This window comes from Choloepus didactylus, chromosome 16 (assembly GCF_015220235.1).
Source record: "Choloepus didactylus isolate mChoDid1 chromosome 16, mChoDid1.pri, whole genome shotgun sequence".
Lineage (NCBI taxonomy): Eukaryota > Metazoa > Chordata > Mammalia > Pilosa > Megalonychidae > Choloepus > Choloepus didactylus.
In genome coordinates this window covers 11,944,777-11,959,556 of record NC_051322.1, presented here as the reverse complement: position 1 = coordinate 11,959,556, position 14,780 = coordinate 11,944,777, and the positions used below count along the sequence as shown (strand labels likewise).

The window sequence follows — 14,780 nt, the reverse complement described above, 5'->3', positions numbered from 1 at the left end:
AGGTTTTATCTACACTGATAACTTCAAGAAGTAATATTATAGTGAGAACTCTCAACTCTTTATCTTCAATACAGATTTCTCCATGAAACAGAGGCAGATGTGGGAGGCAAAATAATGGCTGCCCCCCACCCACACCCAAAAAAGTGACTTGCAGATAAGAATAAATTAAGAATCTTGAGTTGGCTAGGTTATCCTGGATTATCTGGGTGGACCCAATGGAATCCTAAGGATTCTTATAAAAGGGAAGCAGACAAATAAGAGTCAAAATTATTAGTGGCCAAGGAAATGCAATTCAAGACAACACTGAGAGGTCATTCTCTAGAATGAAATATTATACAGAAATCAAAATGAATTAACTACAATCACACTCAACATATAAATAGTCCCTAATGGTTATATGCACCTGATTCTTTTTCTTTTAGAAAGTTTAAAACAACTAAAGATTTTTAAATATTCTTTTATTTTACTTATCTTGAGGCAATAAGATTATCAAATGGTAAGCAAGGGAATCATTAATTCATAATTCATCATAATGGAATTCATCAGTGGGAAATGCAGGAGGATGGTATGGTGGGACCATACGGTTTGATGTAAGTTACTGCCAAAGTGCTAACTTTTGTTTTAGGTGATGGTTTCATGAGTGCTTACTACATAATTAAAAATAACTTGCTAAATAACTAAGTATGTGACTGTGCTAGTTTGGATGTATTATGTTCCCCAAAACACCATTATCTTTCATGCAGTCTTGTGTGGGCAGAAATATTAGTATTGATTAGATTATAATTCTTTGTGTGTTTCCATGGAGATGCAACCCCCCCAAACTGTAGGTGATAACTCTGACTGGATAATTTCCATAGAGGTGTGACCCCTCCCATTCAGCATGGGCCTTAATTAGTTTACTAGAGCACTATATAAGCTCAGACAGAAGGAGCGAGCTTGCTACAGCCAAGAGGGACACTTTGAAGAACACACAGGAACTAAGAGAGGAGCTGCAACTTACGGAGACATTTTGCAGACAGCCGTTGAAAGCAGAGTTTTGCTGACACTTTGGAGGTACTAGCCAGAGTTTGCCCCCAGAAGCTGAAGCCTAGAGAGGAATGTCCTGGGAGAAAGGCATGTCGAAACCAGAACTCTGGAGCAGATGCCAGCCATGTGCCTTCCCAGCTAACAGGTTTTCCGGACGCCACTGGCCATCCTCCAGTGAAGGTACCCAATTGTTGATGTGTTACCTTGGACACTTTATGGCCGTAAGACTGTAACTATGTAACCAAATAAACCTCTTTTATAAAAGCTGATCCACTTCTGGTGTTTTGCAAAAAGGCAACATTAGCAAACTAGAACAGTGACCATTCATGGAACTGTAATGAGAGCGTCTCATGAACCGAGAATCATGATCCATCCAATTCTGTGCTCCCTACATCCAAAAGAATTAGAGAAAAGATTATTCTTCTGGAACAGAATAATTCTTATATACACATAATTGAGGATCTAGAGAGTAACTTTTAAAATGAGGAGTAAAAATTTTTCAGATATATAATAGGAAAAATAAACTTTTCTGAAATAAAAGTTTTCTGAATTTTCAAATTAAAAGAGGAAAAACTGATAAAAAATTTATCAACTCCAGAACATATACTTCCTGGTAGTGAGGTGAAGGGAAAAAAAACTAATTTTTAAAGGAAGGAAAAATCAGGCTTGTCAGAGTTTTCCACTAAGCATCTAATGTCAGCAAAGTTTAGAGGAAAAGAAAATGTGAGGAGAATCTTTCCAAAGAGTGACTCTTTGCTATATAATCTTAAGCAACGTTGTAGTTTCAACAGTTTACTACTTAACGATAAAATTATCTACTAGAACATGAAACTAAGGGGCACGTTGTTTATTTTTCATCTCTGCTGCCAGAGACTGGGACTTCACTGAATACCTCTATGATGTTACCAGTATAGTTTTATTGAACACAAACATCTGCAGGGATTTTCTTTCCTGAGAGGACTCTGAGGCGGTGCCACCAGATTGTCTCTGGAGGGCTGCACGCTGGCCTGTGGGACAGGGAGAGAAACAGGAAATGCTAGTTTATTTGCTGGACAATTTGGCACACAGATGCTACCTGAGAAATGCAAACTATCCCTCAGCATATCGACCCCGAATTCCTCATTCCTCTTTGCTGTTTCTTTTTTTATCCTCCACTTGTATCACTAACATCTATATTTTACTTGTTTATCTCCCACGCCGGCACATACATTCCATGATGAAAGGACTTTGGTTTTTGTTTACTGCTCTGCTCCCAGAACCTAGAGATGTGCCTGATGCACAGTTGGAGCTCATTAAGTATTTGATGAGTAAATGAATTGAATTCATGGCTCTACAAGACATAAACATATTTCTTCCATAAAAATATATATCTTAGAAGGAAGCTACTATTTCCAGAAGGTAATCATCACTTTATGGTAGCTGCACTACATAAAGAATTTCCTGATTTTTTTTTTTTTTTTTTTTTTGGTATAATAGCCCTGCTAAAAACTTAAGTGGTGGCCCTTTAATTGATTCTAATACCGATATGACTACAAAGGACTATGGTTTGTGCCAAGTTATGAGCTATAGCTGACTAAAGGAATGTATTTTCATTGGAAGTAACTTAAAAACCTCGGTTGGTTATCATATTGATTTGACAGGATCATTCTAGAGGGAAGATGTGTGTAATTCTCATCACTCTATCTCAAAATATACAGAAATACTATTAGACCCCTCTTAAATTCTGAAGTTGAAATCACATTTTTAATTCTCCTACTATAATTGTCCCTAAACTCTATTAAGTATTGAGATCTTAAATTCCAACAGACTTGTGTTCAAATCAGTAAGTACCTCAACTTACTGGATATGTAGACTTTGAGATATTACCTAGTCTTGTTAAAACTCATTTCTAAAACTGTAAGACAGAGTTTGCTTGCTTTGGAACCAGATGGTGCAGCACGAGATGGTGTCATCTCCAGTGTTCAGAGACACTGAGTAACTGATGTGCAGTACAGCCCCCTACCCACTGACCCCAGCTGGCCATGTACTGTAAGCAAGAGATAAATCTTTGTATATTAAGCCATTAGGATTTGGGTTTAATTTGTAACTGAGACATAATAAAAATCTTGATACTACATATTTATAATAATAGTATTTACCTCATAAAGGTACTGAGTAAATATTTAAAGCATTTAAAGCAATTAGTTTGATGCCTGCATAGCACTTTAAAGTTTGTAGTTTATAGTTATTATTATTATTAAGAGTACCATTATTATTATTTCTCCTTTATTCACTTAATACCTTTAAAATGGACTCAACCCTTCTGGAGGGCAGTTGAGTGGTTCAACAGGAGGCTAATTATAGGGTTGCCATATGATCCTGCAACCTCGTTATCTGGTATATATTTGGAAGAACTGAAAGCAGGGTCACGAATAGGCATTTTCACACTGGTGTTTGTAGCAGCAGTATTCATGATTTTCAATGGATGGAAGTGGTCTAAGGGTACACTGATGGGTGAACAGAAGAACTGTGGTGTATGCATACAATGGAATATTGAGTGGCTGTAAAGGAATGAAGTTGTGAGATATGCAACTAGGTGAATGAAACTTGAGGACATTATGTTGAGTGAAATAAGCCAGAAATGAAAAGACAAATATTGTAAGGCCTCACTAACATAAACTAACTATAATGAGCAAATGCAGAGTCTTGAATTGGAGAGCATAGGTTATCAGGGGATAGAACGTGAACAGAGATTGGCAATTGACCATGCAGGAGTACAGAATGTTCAGTAAGGCTTATTGTAAAGGTTCCTAGATTGCAAGCTCTTATAGCAGTCACATCTATTCCTGAGTTTTAACTGCTATTTAAGAGATGTTTATTTGGTACAAAATTTATATTCTCTGTAGCACACTATCTGATTTAATCTGTATGGTCAGTTTAGATAAATAACATAATTATATGGAACTTAGAATAGGGAATGAGATCTTGTTACTCTGTACAGTTTAATTTAATACCCTCGATACATTCCAGAGTATTCGGGGCAGAAAATAAAAAAGTATTTACGAAGTCCCCTTGAGGGACTGGGGAAAAATGTGGAAATATTAAACTTCCCCAACTGGGGAATTCCTGATATTCTCGCAAGCATTAGGGACTCCCAATTTAATAAATCAAGCCCTTGATCTGAGGGCTTGCTCTTTTGAAAGTTGTTCCTGTAAAGGAGAAGCTAACCCTTCTTATAAGAGTCACCCACAGAGAATCTCTTTTGTTGCTCAGATGTGGCCGCTCTCTCAGCCAATTCTGCAAATAAACTCACTAACCTCCCTGGTATTTGGGACATGACTCCCAGAGGGTAAGTCTCCCTGGCAACATGGGACATGACTTCCAGGGATGAGCCTTGCCCTGGCATCATGGGATTGACAATGTCTTCTTGACCAAAAGGGGGAAAAGAAATGAAACAAAATAAAGTTTCAGTAGCTAAGAGATTTCAAAGAGTTAAGAGGTCATTTTGGAGGTTATTTTTATGCATTATATAAATATTTCTTTTTAGTTTCTAGTGTATTAGAATAGATAGAAGTTAATACATGAATCTGTTGAACTGTAATCCTGTAGACTTGATTCTTGATGATGACTGTATAACAGTATAGCTTTTATCATGTGACTATATGATTGTGAAAACCTTGTGACTGACACCCCATTTATCCAGTGTATGGGCAGATGAGAAATAAAGACAAAAAATATATAAATAAAAAGGGAGATAAGAGGAATGGGATGTTTTGGGTGCTGTTTTTAATTTTTTTTTTCTTTATTTTAGAGTAATGAGAATGATCTAAAATTGATTGTGGCGATAAATGCACAACTGTTATGATGATACTGTGAGCCACTGTACAGTTTGGATAGATTATATGGTGTGTGAATATATCTCAATAAAATTGCATTTTTAAAAATGGACTCAAGAAGATATAGGAAGAAAATAGGTCAAATGAAGCAAAGGGTAAAGGAGAAAATGGAAATTAAATTGATTATATACATTGATAATGATGAAAAGTGCTATGCATAAGATAACTTCTACATCCAAGGAAGGTATAAGCTTAAATTTCACTACATTAGACAAGCCTTCCAAAAAGAATGAACTGAGAGAAAGAAGAGGTAGAAATAAACAAGCAATATATGAAAGTAGCATAACTCAAGGAAAAACACAACTCATCAGCTTTAGATAATAATGCTATTTAGGAAAAAAAAAAGGCCCACCCCCCTACACACATAACATAAATAAAATTAGGTTAGTTCATTCCAGAATTTATGTAAGAAAGGCACAAACTTTAGAATAGTTAAAACAAACTTGAAATGGAAGAATAAAGGGGGAGAAATACTCTTTTGATATTACACTTTATAAGAGCTACCGTAATCAAAGCAGTCTATTATCGGCAGAGGGACAGACACAGTGATGGATAAAATAAGTGGAGAACAAAGAAACACATCCTCACAAACAGGCACAGATGACTTTTGACAAAGGAACAAAAGCAATAGAGGAAAAATCGTCTTTTCAACAAATGGTGCTGGTGCAATTGGACATCCACAGGCAATATATAAATATATTTAACCTTGACCTAAACTTCCCACTGAGATATCATTACAAACCTTTCAAATGCCTAAAATAAAAAATGGTGACAACACCAAAGGCTGGGAAGATGCAGAGAAACTGGATCATTCATACACTGCTGGTGTGAATGTAAAATGTTGCAGTCAGTCTGGAAAAGTTTATCCATTTCTTATAAAACAAGCAATTACCACGTGACCCAGAATTTTGGGCATAAATCCCAGAGAAAGTAAAACTTATAGCCACATACAAAAAAAAGTTACATCAATGTTCATTTAGCTTTGTTCTTAATAATCAAAAACAGGACACAACCCAGAGGTCTTTCAACTGGTGGATGGTTAAAACAAACTGGCACAACCATCTACCTTGGATACTACTCAGCAATAAAAAGAAATGAACTACTGATGCACGTGACAACTGGATGAGTCTCTTGACAATTATGCTGAGTGACAAAAGCTAATCCCAAAAGGTTACATACTGTTTTGTTCCTTATATAACATTCTATAAATGAAAATATTAATAAATGGAGAACAGGTTAGTAGTTGTCAAGGGTTACAAATGGGGTGGGAGAGTAGGGGGGAGAGAAGTGTGGTTACAAAAGAGCAACATGAGGGATCTTTCTGGTGATGGAAGTGTTCTGTATCTTGTCTATGGTGGGGAATACATGAGTCTATACTTGTACTACTTTTGCATAGGACCAAACAAACCCATATACAAATGAGTGCAGGTAAAACGGGATATATGATGCTCAGTAGACTGCATCAAGCCAGTATCCCAGGTGTAATGTTTTACTATGATTTCACAAGATGTTATCACTGGGGAAACCTGAGTAAAGGTACATGGGATCTCTCTATTATTTCTTACAACTGCGTGTGAATCTTTAGTTATCTCAAAAAATAAAATTTAATTAAAAATATGTTACTCCAAAGCAAAACAATGATAATTCTCTCTAATACAGAGTGCTAGGGATAAATAAGCAATGTTTTTAAGATTCTGAAGGAAAATAAGATTGGATCTAGAATTTTATGCTTAAACTCTCACTGACATGTGAGGATAAAAGGAAGACATTCTCAGATATAAAAGGACAAAGAATTATCATCCATTAACCCGTTCTGAAAAAAAGAAACAATAACTTGAAGACCTGTTTTGGCAAAATAAGAAAGGACTCCAAGAGAGAGGAAAGCATGAGATACAAGAAATAATATAAAAAATACATCACATTAGCAATTGCAGTTTAATTTTTTAATGCTATTAATAGGGAAGTATTTCTTAAAAATGAGGGCAAAGTTTAAAATCCCAAATGATTCTTGACTTGACAGATATGTTTAAATCAGCTTTTTTAAAATTTTGGTGCCATCTCATAAAATAATTGAAATACGAAGGAGAATATCCATATCATTAGAGAAATCAAAAAGAACAGAGGAAATTCTAACAATTGAGCAAAAAGCTGAAAATGAAAGGAAAAATACTAAATGAGAAAGTATAATAAATAGAGAATACCAAGTAAATATGAATAATAAGAGCAATGATGATTACCAGTAATCTATAAATGTAAATATGTCAAATCACCATACCAAATGATATTGACTATCAAACAGGGTTAAAAATTTCAGTTGCATTCTGCTTACAAGTGATGCATCAGATTGGAAGGAGATGAGTTTTAAAATAATGGGATTGAAACAGAAAAATGAAAACAAATAGGAAAATGAACAGTTTATCAAAGAAGAAATATAAATAGCTAATAAAATATAAATAGTAACATTTAACCTCACTTGCAAAAGCAAACAATGAGATTTACTCTACTTCTATCAGATTCTTTTTTAATCTTGGTCTCTGTGATTGGTGAAAGCATGAGGAAACTAGCCTCAAATAAATTGTTATAAAATAAAATCTAAAATGTGTATGGATACAACTTAGGAACTTATAATTCACATTAACATATAAAAGTCTTTATGAAATTCACAGTTTTTTAAAAAATGCAGTCTACTTAACCTATTTCCCAAACTTGTTTAACACAGGCTCTGCGCTATATGATAACATTCTGCAAAACATAAAAATGGATAAGAAATGTAGGTCTACGGGTCCACCTACCTCAGAGCAAGTTCCCACTAAAAAGAAACAACAAGAGCAACCAAATCATTTCAAAGAGAGAGAACTTTTTGACATGAAGACTCTTGATGCTGAATGGGCATGTCTTTCAGCTCACCCCCATTGTATTAAAGCTCAGCACTTTTTATTATCAACAATATGCAAAGTAAGAAATGTCATGACACATGCTAAACAGATTAGAATCAATAAATATTTAATTTCTCTTAAAACCATTGTTGCTTATTTTCTAAATATGTAAATTACTTGCCAGTTGCATTTTAGCCTTCATATTTGCTATTTTTACAAGAAATTAGTGGAAATATTTTTACTCAGGACTTCAGTAAGATCCTCACAAATAGCACTTTTCCAGTGCCACTTTTTCTAACACAACAACAAAAAAATTTACATCAGCCTATAAAAGTTTCCTTACTTTTAAATAAAACAGGTGTATACTAGCAGAGATGGATATTCGGTTGACACAAATTTAGAGCTATTTACTAGTTTGACCACAGAATAAAAGTGCTGTAAATAAGGATGTCAGCAGGAGGTGAGTTGGACAACACTATCGGCGCCTAACAACGATATTAGTTTGATCTCATCTGCAGAAATAATATGTAAATTTTGCTCTTCCGGAGAGCTGGTCTCATCTAAAGGCAGAAAACCCGCTCCTCAGCCAAGCCTCTTTCCCTACACATAAACTCAGTAGGTTCCAATTCTCCAGACAGAGCTGGCCATGGACTCGGGAGTGGGGGTGCCCCTTGGCTTCTCCGATGGGTTATCCGGTGGCAATGCAATGAGAGACTTGGTGAAAGGACAGCTGTGCAGCTCCACCATGACTGAAAACCCTGCATCTGTCAGCAGTTCTAGTTCCTCTCCCGACCCCACCCTTATACACAACCTACACAGCCACGATCCTCAACGCCAAATAGAGGCTGCCCATCCTCCCTGTCCCGGACATCCTCCAGGCTGCCTGTGGTGATATTTTTCCTTAAAATAGCTAGTTGGTGTTCATCTTAACAAACTTCACCTCACTAAAACATAACGGCTAGGGAGAAGGGTGAACACAGTGGGATTTGTGCCAGAATCTGCACCTCTAGAGACAGCCCCGTGTCCTCTGCACCCTCAAAGTAAATCGGTTGAGTGACTGCTTGAACCCCAATAGTTGTAAAATAAGATACATTTGATTCACTATTCTATGCCCTAGCACTTTAGAGAATATTTTTAAATTGTGAGTATAGGTCCCATTTGGAGCAGCAGTGGTTCCAGAATTTCTACGGAGAGGATTAGGGGTTATAATTTGGTTGAGAGGGACGGGTCAGGCAGATGGGACATGTAAGGGATTTCACAGGCTTTTTTTTTTTTTTTTTTTTTTTTTTGTATAACAAACATATTGATTAGGGGGTGCAAACGGAGATCCTGGTGGGGCAAAGAGATACCCTCAGCCTTTTACAGGCACCAATTAGCATTAAACAGGAAACTGCCTTTCTTCTGCAATATATAGCAGTGTTGAAGTTTGCTAAAGCTGCCAAAATGCAATATACCATAAATGGGCTGGCTTTTATAATAGGGATTTATTAGTTCACAAATTTAGTTGTAAAGCCATGAAAATGCCCCAATTAAGGCATCAATAGGATGATACCTTCTCTGAGGAAAGGCCGATGACATGTGGGGTTCCTCTGTCACATGGGAAGGCACATGGCTGTCTCTGCTGAACCTTCTCTCCCAGGTTTAGCTTCTGGTTTCCATAGCTTTCTCCAAAATGTCTCTGAGCTTCTGTCTTACTTCTCTCTTAGCTGCTCCTGGGGGCAAACTCTGGATTACATATCTTAGCTTCTCTCAGCTCTCTCTCTCTCTCTCTCTGTGAGCTCCCTTAAAGGACTCCAGGAAAGGATCAAGACCCACCTTCACTTGCATGGGTCACATCTCCATGGAAACAACCTAATCAAAAGGTCCCACCCACAACAGGTCTGCCCCACAAGTTTGGATTAAAAGAACATGGTTTTTCTGGGGTACATGACAGATTCAAACCAGCACAACTGTCCTGTGCTGTTTTGCTTTTTTGACTTGAGGTTCAATCTGAGGTTGTTAGTTACCCATATTTCTATTTTAGAATGTGGTCGATGTATAGTTCTTCGGACAAAATTCAGGGCCAGATCCAGGTAATTCTGCTGGTTTTAGGGTTCTCAATCCCTCTCCCATTTTGCTTTCTTTTGATTCATTTAGAAAGATGCAGAGAAAAATATAAAAACCCTTATCCTTCAAACCCAGACACTATCCATCATCCTTCCCTTTTCATAGCCGTCTCCTCTGCTGTTTTCTTTGTTACTTGTTTTCCTGCTTCCTTCTGGAGGAATTCACAATCTTAAATGGAGTTTGCTGCCCAGAGGTCAGCACACTTCAGTTTAATACCATGCCTCTGAGTCGGCTACTCTTTTAAGAGGATCTGTGCAGAGCTACCATTTTAGTTTAGAAAGGCTGCTTGGCATGTCTTATGGAAAATAAACTTCACTGGGGAGCCAAGTGTGTTGATTTGTCCCTGGAAACCTGCTCTTTAAAAGTTTTGCTGTGTTTTATTGGAGAGTCAGACTTGGTACTTCTTCTACAGATATAAGCTTTCTCTAAATAACCATCAAATAATGTGTGGTTAGGGATGAGTGACAGGACGTAATGAGAACATTTGTTTGCTCAGCCACTGGGTTTTTTTTCTCCTAAGGAAGAAATATAAAACTAAATAATTAATGTAACTATGACTCCCACACTATTGATTATAGCCATCATCATCTACGTGCTGCCCCTCCAGCCATCCCAACAGGTTATTATTTACAGATTGTGGCATTATTTGCTGCCAGGTTTCCATTTTAAAAAATAAGTATAAACAACTGGAGGAAATGTTTAGCACACCAGAGGGTTCCTTTCCTCTTGAAAATCACATAAGCTGCATCTCTGCTTTTTAATTAATCAGGTGCCAAGAGTTGATCCTAGAATTTCAAGTAGGATCAAAATGAGTGGCAAAAGATATGACTGAACTAATGCCTGGAGTAAGAGAAGAAATTTATTAGCATGAATTTCTTTCCAATTTCAGACCAATGCCAGAGGAATCAAATATTGATCACTTTTACTGACAAAAGATTAAAGAATTAAATGATATATTTATTAAGTGGAATATAAAATAGCAATTATCTATTTTATTATAAGTCCGGGCTCCTAGGTCTAGAGAGGAAAATATGGCAAGCTCAAAAAATTACTTATGATGTATTAGCAATTAGATTTTTAGTTAAATATTCAGAAATTACCTTGAAGGGTTTTCTTTTCCTCTTCAGAAGGCTGAGAAAATTCTGTTTATCCTATTTCAGTAGCCAGGATAATACCAGGTTGGGCAAGTTCTGAGAGTTTCAATCTGCAGAAAGTGTAATGAGAAAAAAACAGTATTACACAATACTGCAAAAGATAGCCACTCACCTGCCCACTACAGAAGGTTTACTGGGACCTTTCTGCTTTTAAAAAGTGATAAGTTTCGATAATGAATCAGAATATTAACTTTTTATAGTTCTCACTTTTCTTGGTGCCAGGTGCATGACATGGTAGGTTATCGGTAAGCTTCTCACAATTTATTCTAATATTTGTGACAAGTAATTTCTTACCCTCAGATTATCACTAAGGTAGAATTTCAGCAATCTCAACAAAAGATGAGTCAAGCATTTCAAGAGACATTAAAACCACACGTCACCACCAACATACTCAAAGGCATTACCTGTCGCCGGGCCTCACTCTCTGAGGTTGGGCGGAGATGTAGGGTCACTGTCCCAGTTTCTTTGCTTCCATAGCTGAAGAATCATCTTCCAGTTGAAATTACATGCTATTATAATTTGCCCATTTATACAGTTGTCTCCTTCCTCACGACTGAGAGAAGCCCCTAATGTATAAATCTTTTCCTAAAATTTTTAATTCTGTTTACCAAACATAGTATTTAGTATGCAACGTATGAAGTATAGTTGAATTGCTTTCAGTTGAAACTACCCACCTTATATTATATAGAATTTATTTTTTCTTTATTAGAGAAGTCGTGATATTACATAACAATCAGGCATAAAATATAGGATTCCCATACACCACCCTTCCATCAAAACCTTGCATTGGTGTGGAATATTTGTTCCAATTGAAGATAGCAGATTTTTATAATTGTGCTATTAATGAATGTGCATGGTTTAACTTAGGTTTCCCTGTTTGTGTAGAATAGTTCCATGAATTAAAAAAAAAAAATTATTCTGTTACCATATATACAATCTAAAATTTCCCCTTTTTATCATATTCATATATAAATATATAATTTCTATGGTGTTAATTTCATTCACAATGTTGTGCTACCATCACCACCAAACATTACCAAAACATTTCCATCATTGCAAATAGGAACTCTATATACTTTAAGCATTAATTTCCTATTCCCGATCCCCACCCCATCCCCTGGTAAACTATACTCTAGATTCTGACTGTATGGGTTTGCTTATTCTACTTGTTTCAAATCAGTGAGATCATACAATATTTGTCCTTTTGTCTCTGGCTTATTTCACTCAACATGACGAATGTTTCCCATGTATCAAGACTTCATTTCTTCTTACACCTGAATAATATTCCATCATATGTATATAACATACTTTATTTATCCATTCATTGGTATATGGACATTTGGGGTGCTTCTATCTTTTGGCAATTGTGAATAATGCCGCTATGAACATCAGTTTGCAAATATCTGCTTGGGTCCCTGCTTTCAATTCTTTGGGGCATACATCTAGTAGTGAGATTGCTGGGTCATATGTAGTTCTATACTTAGCTTTCTGATACAGAACTTTTTAAATAAAATAATTGAAATTGTTTTTCTATAACCTTTCTGTGCATTATCACAGGTATAGTTAAACACAAAGACACAACCCACATCAACTCTTCAGGTCACCCCAGCACCACTTTGAATTCTACTAACATCCATTTTGTTCTCATAAAGAATTGATTTCACATTACAGGTCACCCACCTGGCAAGCTTGACCCCATTATTTAGCTTTCATGTAGCACTCTGGATTTGCCAAGTGCTTTTTAATAATTTTTATTCTCTTGGTGCTCATACTTTTGATGAGTAACCATATTTCAAATGTACTTTATTACCATCCAGTTGCTTCTACACATCACTAAGGACAAGAAATAAGGGATTTAGTGGGATGTCCTCGGACAATATTAGTTTGAGAGTTTTATTCAGCATTTTAATGTGTCAATCAAGTGGAAAACTTTGGAATAAATAGCATAATGTGAATTAAATCACCATTACTTTCCTATAAATGTAGGCTTATTATTGCTCATGTGAAACCAGTGAGCCTTCTCCAGGGAACTCAACTTTCTAAAGCCAACTTTCTGCTGAATCAGACTTATCAGTAAATCACTGACCCACTGATGGTTTTGCAGGTTCTATGCAATTTTTTTCTTCTTTTATATCACACCATGGACTCTGGGTGTCTTGAGATAATTGTATTTTATCTTCAACTACAGAAAGAATAAAACTCTGGATTGTATAGAGTACACATTTAGATTGGTTTGGACTTTCTAGTGACCTATGGCTCAGTTATCTATAAATGCACTATTTTAACAATGACGATGATGCCGTTAGCATTTTTCAGCATTGTAGCTTACATATACCTAGACTGCATATCAATACATGTCAGAAATTCAGAAGCAGTAAATGACACAATACTACAAACTGAAACTGCAAATCAACCCCGGTGTTGATAACTTTCTGTATAATACAGTGCTGTTTGCCATTATTCATGCTCACAAAGCCCTCAGACTGTGTACACTAATTCACTTATTAGAAACACGTTGGTTCATCACCAGCCTTACTTCTCTCCCGACTTGGACTTCACCTATTTCCAAGGCTAACTTACATTCCAAGAATCATTCAAGAGCCAACATAAGAACTACTTGCTTCATGGATTTACCCCAACTATTGTAATTCCACAGGTTTCTTTGGGAGGACACAATGACCAAAACAGCTGAATGATGAGGATTTGAATTGTGGCTGGATCATTTAATGCCCCATAACACTAGGCAAGTTTCACTGATCTCACGTAGTCTCCACTTCCTCATTTGTAAAAGTAAGATGATAGTTAGACCTATTTCTCAAGTATACAACTATTCTAAAGTGAAATAGTAGTAAAGATTATAATGTAGAAATTATTTTTACCTTTACACATGTTACTATCCCCCTTGGAGTGTATGCATACTACCCAGCACTTGAATAACGCATTGTATGCTGTGTCTTTTAACTCCCAGAGTAGATAGCAAGTTTTGTGAGGCTAAAACCATGTGCAATAATTTTAGTCTGTTCTGCACAGTATGTGGTTCAGTTCTGGTCATTCACCTGACTCAGTAAAATTTGATTATAGTTCTTTCCCTTGTTCATACAAAGCTATGAAATAGATTAATAAGTGAATTCAACCTGGTAGTTGGATTTTATTGGACATTTCCTTTTTTCTTCATAGGTGATGAAGGCATATGTGTTACTTATTAAGAGTTTCTTTCTATAGCAAAACATGGGAGAAGGTGAACAAACAAGGAAAATGGCCATACTTCTTTGTGATAGGAATAAAAACAGTGCTTTAGGATAAAGCTGGAATACAAATCATTGAAAAGAAGATCAAATACTAAGAGAAAAAACGAAACTAAGTAGGAGTTAGTCAAGAAAGGAAATAGAGGAATCTGAAAAGGATCTGACCAAACAACCCCACGTTCAAGCCACCCTGAGAGGGCCTGGGAGGCTGCAAGAAAACTGTGGGTAGGGTGGACCTTGGACAAGTAGGTGAAACGCAATGATTGCAAGTTTCCTTATTTACAGAATGGGGCATAATAACCCATGTCTTCATTTCTTAGCAAAGAACCACACACTGAATGGTTTAAAACAACACCTTGTGGCTCCTACTCCGTTTATCCAGTGTATGGACAGATGAGTAGAAAAATGAGGACAAAAAGTAAATGAGTAATAGGGAGGGATGGGGGGGGGATACAGGATGTTTTGAGTGTTCTTTTTTACTTTAATTTTTATTCTTAT

The 14,780-nt window shown here is 36.3% G+C and overlaps 1 protein-coding gene across 1 annotated transcript in view; it reads right to left on the bottom strand.

Moving 5' to 3' along the window:
• Positions 1-1,902: 1,902 nt before the first annotated feature.
• TMX3 (thioredoxin related transmembrane protein 3) overlaps positions 1,903-14,780 on the bottom strand; it is a 104,423-nt gene continuing 91,545 nt past the window's right edge. Inside the window, exons 18-19 of the transcript XR_005212190.1 lie at positions 10,984-11,087; positions 1,903-2,033 (exon numbers count right to left, since the gene is read on the bottom strand). The gene's annotated coding sequence lies outside the window, so the exon portion shown is untranslated. The remainder of the gene's footprint in view (positions 2,034-10,983; positions 11,088-14,780) is intronic.